The 14,521-nt window shown below is 41.7% G+C and overlaps 1 protein-coding gene across 1 annotated transcript in view; it reads left to right on the top strand.

The window, feature by feature from the left end:
* Positions 1–14,521, top strand: part of AGBL1 (AGBL carboxypeptidase 1) — a 692,160-nt gene that overhangs the window by 635,356 nt on the left and 42,283 nt on the right. The window lies entirely within an intron of this gene.

Here is a 14,521-nt window from a genome sequence, read left to right on the forward strand (position 1 = left end):
TGCCTATGTCTGCTGGTTCTGACATTCTTTTCAGTAATTAATTTTTGCTACATTTTATCATTTCCTCCTATTTTCCTTAAAGCTACCTCTATATTCTTTTTTGAATTCTTGATAGTTAAAAATTATTATTCAGCATTTAATTTAAAAGTATTAAGGATCCAGATTTATATATGCTTATATTTATTATGTGGATTTATAATATTTTTACTTAAGATAGTTCCGTCTTTCTTCTTCTCGTGTTCAGTCACGTCCAACTCTTTGGGACCCCATGGACTGAAGCCGGACAGGCTCCTTTGTCCATAGGATTCTCTAGGGAGAATACTGGGATGGGTTGCCATTTCCTCCTCCAGGGGATCTTTCGGACCCAGGAATCAAACCCACATCTCCTATATCTCCTGCATTGGCAGACAGATTCAAACAAGCCCACTGAGTTTCATGGGCTTCCAAAGATAGTTCCTAAATAGTATTTTATTATGTATTTAATCTTTAACTTAGAGTGCTCTTAGAATAACCGCTTTCTACTTCTATGGTTAGGACCTTGTAAAGTTATTTTTGAAATTTCTGCTCTTGCTGAGTCTTAAAAAAAAAAAAAAAAAGTTGGTCTGTACAGTGACTAATTTGCAGAACTTAATGAAGATTTGCATCCCAATAGACACAATTTTTAAGCCATACCTTTAAGGCTTAAAAAAAGAATGATTTTTAAATTTGTTATTAAAATTAAATATATGTCTGTTCACATACTTCTGTTAATTATGTTAATCCAATCATCACTATTCATATATGTTTTGACTACTTCATTCATTATCCAGTGAAGGTAGGGAATTAAAGCAACTCCATTATATTTCTTTCAATTTCTTAATTAATTTTGACAAATAACTGCTTAGTTGAATAATTGATTTCCTAAATAATATGTGAACACACGCTATAATTAGCACCTGGGTTAAGAAATTGAAAGTCGATAACTCAGTTCCCTTTTAGTCACTAACCCCTACAGGTAGCTGCTGTCCTTAATGCTAACAGTAGAGATAGATAGATTTTGTCTGCTTTCCTAGCGTCTTAACATTGTATTGGGGAGATTTGTTCATATTTTTTGTGTGGAATGTTTTATAAATCCAGGAGCTTGAATGCTTAAAAATTAGAAAGAAACCAAAAAAACAGTCAATATTGTGAGGTGCCAGAGAGAAACAAACACGAAGCTGAGGGCTTAATTTAGGGTAAAAGAAAATAAGCAGCTATGGCAACCAAATGCATGATTAAATTGGAGAATTGTGAATATGCACTGTGTATCAGTTAATATGATTTGATTAATGTTAAACTTTTTGAGTGTTTAATGATCTTATTGTTGTAGAGGAGAATGTCTCATTGCTCTTCAGAGATGACGATGATATAGTTAAGAGTCAAATATTATAGGGTCTGCAAGTTAGTTTAATAATGGTTCAGTAATGGATTCCCTGGTGGTCCCGTGGCTAAGTGTCTGCCCTCCAAATGCTAGAAGTCCAGGTTCAATCCCTAGTCAGGAAATTAGATCCTATAGACATTATCAGTTCCATTCAGTTGCTCAGTTGTGTCCAACAATTTGGGACACCACAGGCTGCAGCTTGCCAGGCTTCCCTGATATAGTCACATAAATAGAACTGATACAGCCAAATAAATAAATAAAACAAATATTTTAAAAAAAAGGCTCAGTCAAAGAAATATACATACACGTATATTTGTGTCTGTGTATAAAAATAGCAAGGACATGTGGCAAAATGTTAAACATTGGTGATGGATGTGTTAGTGTCTTATTGTTTCAACTCTTCTATGGAGTTGAATTTTTCAAAACTAAAGAAAGTGAAAAACAATCCTGCCTGGTGATTTAATCCTGACTTTTAAAATCTGAGAAATACCTTTTCCATTGTGATTCCATTTCTCATATGGGGAAAACTGAGGCTCAGTGGGATTCAGTGAATTGTCTAGAGTATGCTCCTTCCACAAAAGCTGCATGGATACTGTTGACTGACAGTTCCAAAAGGTTAAAGTTCCAAAACATTCTGGGATTTTATAGTAGATATGGACCAAGTCAATCAGATACTCTAATCTTAGAAATGATGTCAAGAGGGTTGAGTGTTTGGCTCAGGTTCAGTGAACAAAGGATGTCAGAACCCGTGTTACAATCTTGGTTTTCTGATTTTTTAGATTGGTATTATTTTCACTGCACCACCAAAGATCTGAAGGTTCTTTGCAGGAAGAATTCTGGGCCATGATACATTAGAACAACAAAGTTACAAAGAAGACAAAAACCCTCAAATTCCTCTATATATGTTTTGGGTTTATGTTTGACATCTGACCACAGGTCAATCAGGCGTTGCTGATTGCTTGACTCAGGAACATTTTGTATAACTCCTCTGAATGGGTAAGATCCTTGCTTGCTTTCCCTGGCCAGGTTGGGAGTGTATCTTGGCATGCAGCAGAACTTCTGAATGTTTATTTCCCTGTCTTAAGTCAACAATTTGCTGAATCATTTACTTTTTCCCTTTGACAGAGTTTCAATGCTGTCAGTAGAATTTGCATCAGGGCAGAAGGGAATTATTGTGGTGTCAGGCATTATGGGTAATTCCATGTAAATAGTTCTGCCGAGAGCCATGCAGACTTGCCTGGAGCCAGTAAAGACTCCAAAAGGAAGGCTTCCTTCTGTCTGGTTTTGTTAATTTCAGTTGAGTGGCTAAAGACAGGTGTCTTGGAAATAGGTATGTTGGACCCTTGACAGTCCTCTTGAACTTGAGAGCCCTATCCAATCTCATTTATTCTTGTCTTACGGAAAAAAAGTTTTGTTTTCAGTGCCTTTGTTTCCATTATCCACATCTTTCTGTTTCCTTTCCTTGGCCGCAGTCTTCCCGAGGAGTAAGGAGACGTGTCTGGTGCCTCCTTCCTATATTCAGACTCTGAGCCCTGAATCTGAGTTACTTGTTTGATTTGTTGCTGTTGTTGTCAGTTTGTTTTATTTCCTTATTTTTCTAAATTGGAGTATCATTGCTTTGTGGTGGTGTATTAGTTCCTGTTGTGCAGCAAAATAAATCAGCTATCCACGTACATATATCTCCTTCCTTTTGGATCTCCTTCTCATTTGACGTCACCATAGGCACTGAGTAGAGTTCTCTGTGATATACAGTTGGTTCTCATTAGTTATCTGTGTTATACATAATAGGGACCTTCTGTGAAATCTCGGTGAAGGGAGATTCCCCTCAGAGGAGCCTGTATGATGTTATAAGAACAGCTCTGAACTGAGAATTAGGGATTCTTCACCCACTCAGTTTTGCGATTAGTTAGTGCTCCCACCTGATCATACCGTTTTTCATCACTAAATAGGTAACAATGAAAAAAAAATGAAAAAAACTCTACTTTGATGTGTGATTTGTAGGAGGTGAGAAATTAGGCTTTCCTTGCTCAGTGTTCAGCTGCTAACTCGTGCCTGACTCTTTGTGACTTTATGGTCTGCAGCACATCAGGCTTCCCTGTCCTTCACGCTCTCCCGGAGTTTGCTCAGGCTCAGGTCCATCAAGGGGGTGATGCCATCCAACTATCTCATCCTCTGTTGCCCCTTCTCCTCCTGCCCCCAGTCCTGACTACTGGGAAGCTGTTGTATGGCAAAGGGAGCTCAGCTCGGTGCTCTGTGATGACTTAGAGGGACGGAATGAGGGTTTGGCAGGAGGTGCAAGAGGGAGGAGGCCCAGGATATATGTATGCTTATAGCTCATTCACTTTGATGCACAGCAGAAACTAACACAACATTGTAAAACAATTCTATTCCAAAAAAAAAAAAAAGAGCCTGGGTTTCTGATACCATGGAGGCAATACCTTTAGCCAAAATAATTGTGAAAAAGAATTAACTTTTCATAGGGCTTCCCTTGTGGCTCAGATGGTAAAGAATCTGCCTGCAATGCAGGAGACCCAGCCAGTGTCATTGTGAGATATTTGATAACTCAGATGAATTGTAGCCTTCCCAGAGCATGAAAGCACAACAAACCATTTTTCCCAGGTCAAGCATTCTATTTCTTGTTTCTCTTTATTTCACATCAGATCATCTGAAAATAAAAGCAAAAGGAACAGGCATCACTTATAAAGGACAAAGAAAAGAAAACACCTGCATTTAAAAACTAAGTCAAGATGCCTATAGAGTTCAGATCTGTGACCTGCCGATAGTGAACACTGACTTGCACGTTGTCAGGAGTGCCGATCAGCACACGCTCTGGCTTCTTCTCCAAGCTCCTTCATCTTTCAGACCTGTGGACTTTGAATATAGGTGTCGTGTAATTTTCGGTGCCCTACAGCTAGTCTTATCCACACTGCTCTTCTGCCAAGGACAAATCCCAAACAAGTCTGATTTGGGGATTTCGTAAACTTCACAGTTCATTGGCAGAGCAGTGAATCTTGAAAAACCTGTAGTTAGTGAATCCCCTAGCACTTCTTGGTTCAAGTCCTTAAATCAACTTGCTTCTGAGAAGGAAATTCTGATATTTTTCACTCAAGGATCTTTAGGACTCCCTTTCATATCTTTTCCTGTGTCCCTCCAACATACAACCCAGTGAAGTAGCTTTCAGATTTTAATAAGCATAAAATGATCAAAATGCATTTCATCAAATGATAGCCTTGGAGTTCCTGATTTGGTGGATCTGGGCGTGAAATACAGGATTAGTTACTTTTAACTAGTATCGTCCCATGGCTCACGTGTGGGCACTCCATGTGATCCTATTTTGAGAATTTTGTAGAAGTCTTCATGGAAACTGACCTCTTTGACTCAGTTGAATTCTAGTTGCTCAGAACAGTTTCACTGTGTGAGATAGTCTAAAAAGTGGCTGATGTTCACCATCTTTCCTCGTTTTTTTTTTTTCTTCCCCTAGATACAATAAATGGAAAACCTCGACCATAAAAGTGACTTGGACATCTGTGCTTAAACCCAAGTGCACTTTCAATTTAAATGTTATTTTGGGGTCAGAAGTTTGGCGGCAAATAGTAAGAAGAAACCAGTTTCCCCCCTTCACATGTTCAACTCAAGAGATACAGAAGACTTCAGTACTGTGATATGACTCCCACTTAGTGAAAAAGGGGGCAAAATCAATGCCTGTTTCTGTGGCTTTTATAGAGAAACAGAAACACCTCTGCCTCTTAATTTTGCTGTTGTTGTTGAAGATCTAAAGATCAGAACCAAGCTTTGATGTTGGAAAGTGGAATGAAAACAAAACCTGTTTTTTTTCTGGCTACTGGAGGTTTTTATCCTTCTTAACTTAGAACTTCTAGAAAGATGTTGTCTCAGGCTCAATATAAGCACACCAAGATGCAGTATAAGTGCTTCATATTTTAAAGATCGGGTTGTAGATGGAAGCCCTTTTGGGGGCTAGATTTAATTAAAACTAGTGCTCTGCTGACTTTATTTGCTTTTCTTTCTTAAAAATCTCCCAGATATAATTTCTGGGTTCCCATTCTGAGATTCACTTTGATGAAATTCAATTAATTGTAATTATTCTTTTTGGAGTTTTCTCTCTTAACTTTATGAGTGAGTGCATTAAATCTCCCCAACATGTGCTCACACAAACACACACACAGACACACACACGCATACTTGATTTTGTGTAAGTGAAAGTGAAGTTGTTTAGTCATGTCAGAATCTTTGCAACCCTGTGGACTGTAGGCTGCCAGGCTTCTCCATTCATGGGATTTTCCAGGCAAGAATACTAGAGTGGGTTGCTGTTTCCTTCTCCAGGGGATCTTCCTGACCCAGGGATGGAACCTGGGTCTCCCACACTGCAGGCAGACTCTACCGTCTGAGCCACCAGGGAAACTCTTGTTTTGTGTAAAGCTGAAGTCTGAATGGGGAAATTTCACCCCTCACTCCCACTCCTCAATATCAAGGACATTTGGCCATATCTAGAGACGTTAGGGGTTACCCTAACTAGATAGACATATTCCGGACATCTAGTGGGTAGAGGCCAGAGGTGCTGCTAATCCGTTTGCCTTGCAGTGCACAGGATGGTCAGTCCCCACAACAAAGAATTTTCTAGCCCACATGTCGAAAGTGCCAAGGCAGAGAATCCTTGGTGTAGCACCTACATAAGTTTATCCATGAGAATGTATTTTCATTTTATTTTTGTGAAAAGCTAGTTCACCCATCAACCAACTGGAATACTGCCAAGTGGCCTTTTCGCATGCTCCTTCTATAATCCCCTCAATTGCAAACCAAAATGAGTGAAATCAGCACAAATATCTCAGGGGGTCATGATTCACAAATAAGGAATAGTTAGCTCTGGCTTGGCAGGCTCCCTCCACATCCATTCAGTGACCTCAACATAAATTATGGTCCGTGCACAGCGCACTTTAGTGCCTGCTCATTTCCCCTTTCTCTGCCACCCAGAGCGTCACCACCCACCTCTTGTTCCCTAGTTCCATAAAACCACAAAGCCCCTTCTCTCTCTATTATTCTCAAGGCCTAGCAGGACTTTTTGTGTTCAGGCAAATAAACACGCTACCAATAATCCAATAAAACCTTTACAGACATGGGATATAAACCATAGCGAGGAGCAGTGTGCAATCTATAACCGCTGGCTTCTTTTTTATAAACCTTGCACTTGAGCCCCGAATGCAATACAAATCAAAGCTCATAAAAGCGCCAAGGTTTTATCCTTATTGTTCCTAATGGGTTGATTCACCCTACCTGTGCTATTCCCCTAGTGACCACAGGCTGTCTGGGCTTCTAGATGGAAGAGACGCAAGCTGGCATACCAGGTTCAAGGGAGAACTAATTTCAAACACTTCTTTTTCATCATGATGATTTTCCCTTTTGGTGGTCATCAGGGTAACCAGCCAACATCTCAGGTTCCCAGAAACACAATGAAATCCTGGAGCTCGTATTTTTTTCTCAGCTGCGTTTCCCATCTCTAACTTTACCAGGGAACTACAATTAATCTATGCTATAGATGAAAACAGATTAGAACTGATAAATGTGAGCTGTATGATAAAACAAAACAAAACAAAACAAAAAAACAAAACAGAAAACAAATACTTGCCCCAAAGCAGAGGTAAGAGAAAACCACAGTTAGAATGTTAGTCTTTTCAGAGGGAAAACATTATCTTTGGCAGAAAGACTGCAGGCTTTTGCTGATAATCAAAACATCGATGTTTTCTTCTAAGTCACAGCTCAGATGTCTCTAGGGGCCAAGCAGAAGACATAGATGAGTGGAAAGGAGGGGATAAGCACAGATGTTGTGGAGGGGCATCTTTGTCATCTAGAAATATGCTTTTGTTGTGGCACCCCACCCCCTCTCAACAGTTCAACCAAATTGTTGACAAGTAGACATGTGTAAAAGACCCTGATGCTGGGAAAGTTGCTCAGTTGTGTCTGACTGTTTGCAACTCAAAGGCTTGGAGAGTTGTTGTTTAGTCACTCGGCCATTTGGACTCTTTGAGACCCTATGGACTGCAGCACACCAGGTTTCCCTGTCCTTCAGTATCTCCTGGAGTTTGCTCAGACTCATGTTAGCTGAGTCAGTGATGCCATCCAACCAACTCATCTTGTGGCATTCCTTTCTCCTCCTGCCCTCCTCTTTTGTAGCATCAGGGTCTTTTCCATTGAGTCAGCTCTTCACATCAAATGGCCAAAGTATTGGTGCTTCAGCTTGAGCATTCCTCCTTCCAATGAATATTCAGAGTTTATTTCCTTTAGGACTGACGATTTGATCTCCTTGTTGTCCAAGGGACTCTTAAGAGTTTTTTTCAGCACCACAATTTGAAAGCATCAATTCTTCAGAGCTCAGCCTTCTTTATAGTCCAACTCTCACATCCATACTTGGCTACTGGAAAAACCATAGCTTTGACTAGATAGACCTTTGTCAACAAAGGGATGGTTCTGCTTTCTGATACACTGTCTAGGTTTGTTATAGATGGCATGAGTCTGGGCAACTTTGGGGGGCCCCCTTGCACTTCAAGCCTTCTCCTCTAGGTGTCACTGCAGCTCTCCTTGTGGGCAGGTCGTGGTCTAACCTCCTGCTCCCCTTCACTGTAAGGCTTTCCTGATGACCTGGCCCTGCCAAGTCAGCCAGCCATGGAGAAATAAAGATTACACACAGCCTCCCCTTGGCTAAAGATGCCAGGAACCATCAAAATCAGACAGCAGCTTCATATAGCCACAGGCACCAAAAGCTTGCCTCTCTGGAATCTCTTTCATCTGGTTTTGCTCTGTTGGAATGTAACATCTTTTCAACAGCTCCTTCTTTTCATAGCTGCGTTATGGTAAAACAGCTGAGGACGGCTTGTGTTAACCCAAATGCACACTAACAGCCTGCCAGGAGAGGTGATGCCTTCATCCATAAGGGCTGGTGCCAGAAAGGTGGTGAGGCAAGGGCTTATTGGATTCACTGGCGCAGTCATTCCGAATGCATCCAGTGGCACCAATCTGGGGCTGATCCCAAACTCCAAAATGCCTTCTTCCCTGGAAGAATCAGGAGCCAAGACGTACAGGTGTTCAGAGAATGCAAACAAATCTTCCTCTCATATTTCTTTGGATTGTGAACACCTATTAGCAACTTGCCTTCCCACCTTTTCCCAACAGTTGGACCATAACTGAGCACACAGTCGGAAGATAGCAACGACACTAGCCAGCTAACTCTGGTTTCTAAGTACCCATAGAGGCAGTTATGTTGTATCTTCACTAGTAAGTAGTCAGTGGAAAATATATGAACATATAAATAAATGATGTATAAATTCTCCAAACTAACATTGAGAAACGGTGAAATTAATATTTCCCCTTAATTTTACTTTCCTTACCCCCCCGCCCTTCTTCCCCCATGCTTGTTAAGCATCTTCTGCTCCCTACCAATCAGGACACAGCTCACCTTTAGGGGGCGCTCTCTTACCATCACGTCCATTGCTTTGCTGTTTAGTCGCTCAGTCGTGTCTGACTCTTCGCGGCGCCATGGACTGTAGCCCCTAGGCTCCTCTGCCCGTTGGATGCTCCAGGCAAGAATATTGGAGTGGGTTGCCATGCCCTTCTCTTGGGGCTCTTCCAGAACCTCTCCCGCATTGACAGTCGGATTCTTTACCACTGAGCCCTTCAAGTACATTATATATTGACAAGAACATACACCAGAAGACCCCAGCGACCACTTCAGAAGAGCCAAGAGCAAAAACGGGGTGTTGGGAGCAAAAGCAGGGCAGTCTGTATGCTCCCTGCGCTCAACACCACCAAAAGGGCAGGCAAACCACCTAAGCCCAATCTTTGGGCACCACTATAGCTGACCCCATTTGAGGAATAAGCTAGCCCCTCCAGGATCCAGCAAGCCAGAGACACTGCTACTTGTTCTCACTGCCCCCTGCTGCAGCAAGGGCCCCAGTAAAGACTTACCTGAGGAAAAAAGAAAATACACCATTTGAAAAATTAGAAATGATACTTGTGTTATTAGATATTTAAAAAAAAAAAAAACGCTGTTGCTGCTGATATTGTGGTCCGTCTTGTTCCTGGGGGGAGAGGACGTCATGACCTTGCAGTGACCAGGAAATGCTGCAAAATGGTGTAGTTTGGAGAGTTAAGAGGAGAGGTAATTGAGTCGAGAGTTGAGGCTGTTCAGCTCAGTTCAGTTCAGCCGCTCAGTCGTGTCTGACTCTTTGCGACCCCATGAATTGCAGCACGCCAGGCCTCCCTGTCCATCACCAACTCCCGGAGTTCACTCAAATTCATTTCCATTGAGTCGGTGATGCCATCCAGCTATCTCATCCTCTGTCATCCCCTTTTCCTCCTGCCCCCAGTCCCTCCCAGCATCAAAGTCTTTTCCAATGAGTCAACTCTTCGCATCAGGTGGCCAAAGTACTGGAGTTTCAGCTTTAGCATCATTCCTTCCAAAGAAATCCCAGGGATGATCTCCTTCAGAATGGACTGGGTGGATCTCCTTGCACTCCAAGGGACTCTCAGGAGTCTTCCCCAACACCACAGTTCAAAAGCATCAATTCTTTGGCGCTCAGCTTTCTTCACAGTCCAACTCTCACATCCTTACATGACCACTGGAAAAACCATAGCCTTAACTAGACGGACCTTTGTTAGCAGAGTAATGTCTCTGCTTTTGAATATGCTATCTAGGTTGGTCATAACTTTTCTTTCAAGGAGTAAGCGTCTTTTAATTTCATGGCTGCAGTCACCATCTGCAGTGATTTTGGAGCCCCCCGAAATAAAGTCTGACACTGTTTCCACTGTTTCCCCATCTATTTCCCATGAAGTGATGGGACCAGATGCCATGATCTTCATTTTCTGAATGTTGAGCTTTAAGCCAGCTTTTTCACTCTCCTCTTTCACTTGCATCAAGAGGCTTTTTAGTCCTCTTCCCTTTCTGCCATAAGGGTGGTGTCATCTGCATATCTGAGGTTATTGATATTTCTCCCGGCAATCTTGATTCCAGCTTGTGCTTCTTCCAGCCCAGCGTTTCTCATGATGTACTCTGCATATAAGTTAAATAAGCAGGGTGACAATATACAGCTTTGACGTACTCCTTTTCCTATTTGGAACCAGTCTGTTGTTCCATATCCAGTTCTAACTGTTGCTTCCTGACCTGCATATAGGTTTCTCAAGAGGCAGGTCAGGTGGTCTGGTATTCCCATCTCTTTCAGAATTTTCCACAGTTTATTGTGATCCACACAGTCAAAGGCTTTGGCATAGTCAATAAAGCAGAAGTAGATATTTTTCCGAAACTCTCTTGCTTTTTCCATGATCCAGCGGATGTTGGCAATTTGATCTCTGGTTCTTCTGTCTTTTCTAAAACCAGATTGACCATCTGGAAGTTCATATATTGCTGAAGCCTGGCTTGGAGAATTTTGAACATTACTTTACTAGCATGTGAGATGAGTGCCATTGTGCAGTAGTTTGAGCATTCTTTGGCATTGCCTTTCTTAGGGATTGGAATGAAAACTGACCTTTTCCAGTCCTGTGGCCACTGCTGAGTTTTCCAAATTTGCTGGCATATTGAGTGCAACACTTTCACAGCATCATCTTCCAGGATTTGAAATAGCTCCACTGGAATTCCATCACCTCCACTAGCTTTGTTCGTAGTGATGCTTTCTAAGGCCCACTTGACTTCACATTCCAGGATATCTGGCTCTAGGTGAGTGATCATGCCATCGTGATTATCTTGGTCGGAAGATCTTTTTTGTACAGTTCTTCTGTGTATTGTGAGAAACCTCTGGCTGTGGGCTTAGGTGTGGTTTGGCTAGATCCTAAGTGTGAATTGACATAAAGACTAGCAGACAATTCAAATTTTGGAAAGTTAATTCACCTTCTTGAGAATTTATAAAATGGGGATGATAATGCTTATCTCCATTGAGTTGCTAGAAATATAAATATTAGATATTATATTAGATATTACATAGTATAATGTATCATATGCCATATATATCATGTTATATATTATAGATATAATTCAGATATCTAATGAAATAATATACAGAGCCACAGCATGAAGCAGGGTTCCTGGGTGGTTTTTATACTCGCAAGTGTATTAGAGAAAACTGTGGAGGTCTGGGGTCACACAGCGTTAGACACGATTTCACTTTCACTTTCACTTTTCCCTTTCATGCATTGGAGAAGGAAATGGCAACCCACTCCAGTGTTCTTGCCCGGAGAATCCCAGGGACGGGGGAGCCTGGCGAGCTGCCGTCTATGGGGTCACACAGAGTCGGGCACGACTGAAGCGACTTAGCAGCAGCAGTAGCTTGATGAGCTTGGGCATTTTTCTGCTAGTCCATTTCGGTTCCCTGACCCTCATCTTCTTTCTCCCTTTTTTAAACTTTTTATTTTATATTGAAGTGTAGCCAATTAACACAGTTGTGATAATTTCAGGTGGACAGCAAAGGGAGTTAGCCATAGATGTGCATGTATCCATTCTGCTCCAAACTCGCCTCCCATCCAGGCTGTCACATAACAGTGAGCAGAGTTCCCTCTGCTAGACAGGAGGCCTTTGTTAGTTACCCATTTTAAATATAGCAGTGGGGACATGAGCATCCCAAACTACCTAACTACCCTTTCTCCCCCTGCTTCCCTCCTGGTAATTAACTTCTTTTGAAGATCCTCTCAGCAACTAACTGTTGCTGCTTCTGAGACCCTCACTTTCCTCATTTATCAGTTTTATGTCTTCTCTATTCTAGGGGGTGTCCCTGGTGGTTCAGAGAATCCACCTTCCAATGCAAGAGGTACAGTTTCGATCCCTGAGCTCCTTAGATCCCCTGGAGAAGGAAGTGGCAACCCACTCCAGTAGTCTTGCTTGGGAAATCCCATGGACAGAGGAGCCTGCTGGGCTACAGTCCATGGCGTTGCAAAAGAATCGTGCAGGACTTAGCGACTAAATAGCAACAACAATCCCTCTTAGCCCTTCCACTAAGGTCTTGGAAGCCTTTCCTCTGGTCCCCAGAAGTATTTCCAGAATGGGAAGCTGAGCCAGGACATAGCCAAATGCACAAGCCCCAAAGGTCACCTGATTCCTACTGGCCAGTTGGCTTTCTGGCCCTAGTACGTGCTGGTTTCCTGCTGCTTTTTGACACAGTTTTCTTATTTCACAAAAGACTCTGTGGTTCGTATTCAACAAGAGCATTCTCTGGCAGCATCCGTGGGAAATCGGACTGTCAATTTATTTATATCCAGCCTCAGGACAGAACTACTGTGCCTGTGTAAAGCTACCGCAACGTGCATAAAATAGAGCGTATGTGTATATATATACATATTGACTAGAGGTGATGTTTAGAGTGGAAATCCATTGCCCCATGGATTGGAAAAGTGACTAACAGTAGGATATAAAAATGCCAAAGAAAGACTTGGTGTTATTGCTAAACGGAGGTCACTTTTCCAAATTCATGGTTGATAGTTTCCTCCAGAAACGCTCTGTTCTGTATGGATAATCACAGTGCCATCCATATGTGGACTTGTTGTGCCCAAACTTGACATGGTGACCTGGTCCTCCCATCATAGAAAAATGCACCTCTTTGTTAAATCTCTTACATCTGGTAAAATGGGCCAGTGGCTGCAGGCATATATCACAAAGGGAAATAGCAAAGGTCTCTGGTGGGCTAGCAGCTGTGATGTCCTGGAGGGAAGACCCCTGGACTAATGGTCAGGGGATATGGTTATTGATGGTTCAGAGGTAATCTTATCTTCACCTTCTTTCAACCCGCTCTTTAGGACTGTTTAGGATTATACTCTATTTCTATCTTTGTGTCATCTCTATCTATCTGTATATTTACCTATCTAATCTATCCATCCACAATCATCCATCTACATATTCTATGTATTCTTTCTATCTAGTTTATAAATATAAATAGTATATATATGTCTACAGTATATGTGTAACAAGAGACCATGATCAATATAGTTGTTCAGCTTGAGTTAGAGTCCCTTTAACATATGCTCATAGCATTCCACGTTTTGGGGTCACAGCACTTTCAAAATTACAATAAGCAATTATTATCTTTTTCCTTTTTTTTTTTTATTTGGCTGTTCCAGGTCTTAGTTGTGGCAGGTGCAGACTTTAGTTACAGCATGCAAACTCTTAGTTGAGGCATGCAGGATCTAACTCTCTAACCAGGAAATCGAACCCAGGCCCCCTGCATTGGGAGCACAGAGTCTTAACAACTGGACCACAAGGGAAGCCCCAGTAAAGCAATGATTATCATAATTTCTCTACACTAGGTCACGTGAAGGGGGAGGGCCTGTGTCCTCAGCCTGAGAACAATGTAATGGCATCTGGCACTTGGAAGGAATTTACTATATATTTTTGAATGAATGATTATTAAATCTTAGTCTTTCTGAAATCTCTGGGTGAATGAACCATATGTTTTGACTTGTTTTGTTGTGACTAATGGACACTGACATCCCTACTGGTCTATTGTGATCCTGGACTAAATAATATGGTTCAATAATATCCCAGTGGCTTATATTACTAATTATTCTTACCTTGTTTGCGTTTTTACAACTGTCTCACAAAATGAGATTATGAGTCTCATTTTATAATTGTAACTCTGAGGCCTCCTGGAATTTGGTCCTGGTGAGTGTTTCTAACGTGTAGAGTTATCTAAACTTGAAGCATGAGCCTCAATCTTGTCCAGGATTCTCTAATCTGAAGTGTATGTGGTCTGTAGCTTCTCCAGGGGCTCTTTCCTGCCCGGGGATCTAACATAGGTCTCCTGCATTGCAGGCAGATTCTTCCCCACTGAACCACCAGGGAAGCCCAGAGACAGAGGCTCCATAGTTAGGGTTCACAGGCTGGAGTGAACAAAGGAATGTGCCCTGACAGGAGCACATCCTGTTACTGAACTCGGTTACAGCTGGTCCTACCTAATGAATTCAGTTCGGAAACCAAGGGAATGATTACTAAAGCTCCTCTTTTGGGATAATCAAAGTGATTTCCAGTGTCATTGCACTTAGGTTTAAACTGTAAGATTTGCACATATATTTGTCTACATAATTACCATTGTTTTAAAAAAAAACTCAGCCTTTTATTGTATGAGATAGAGTTGCATG

Source organism: Ovis canadensis, chromosome 18 (genome assembly GCF_042477335.2).
Source record: "Ovis canadensis isolate MfBH-ARS-UI-01 breed Bighorn chromosome 18, ARS-UI_OviCan_v2, whole genome shotgun sequence".
Taxonomy (NCBI): Eukaryota; Metazoa; Chordata; class Mammalia; order Artiodactyla; family Bovidae; genus Ovis; species Ovis canadensis.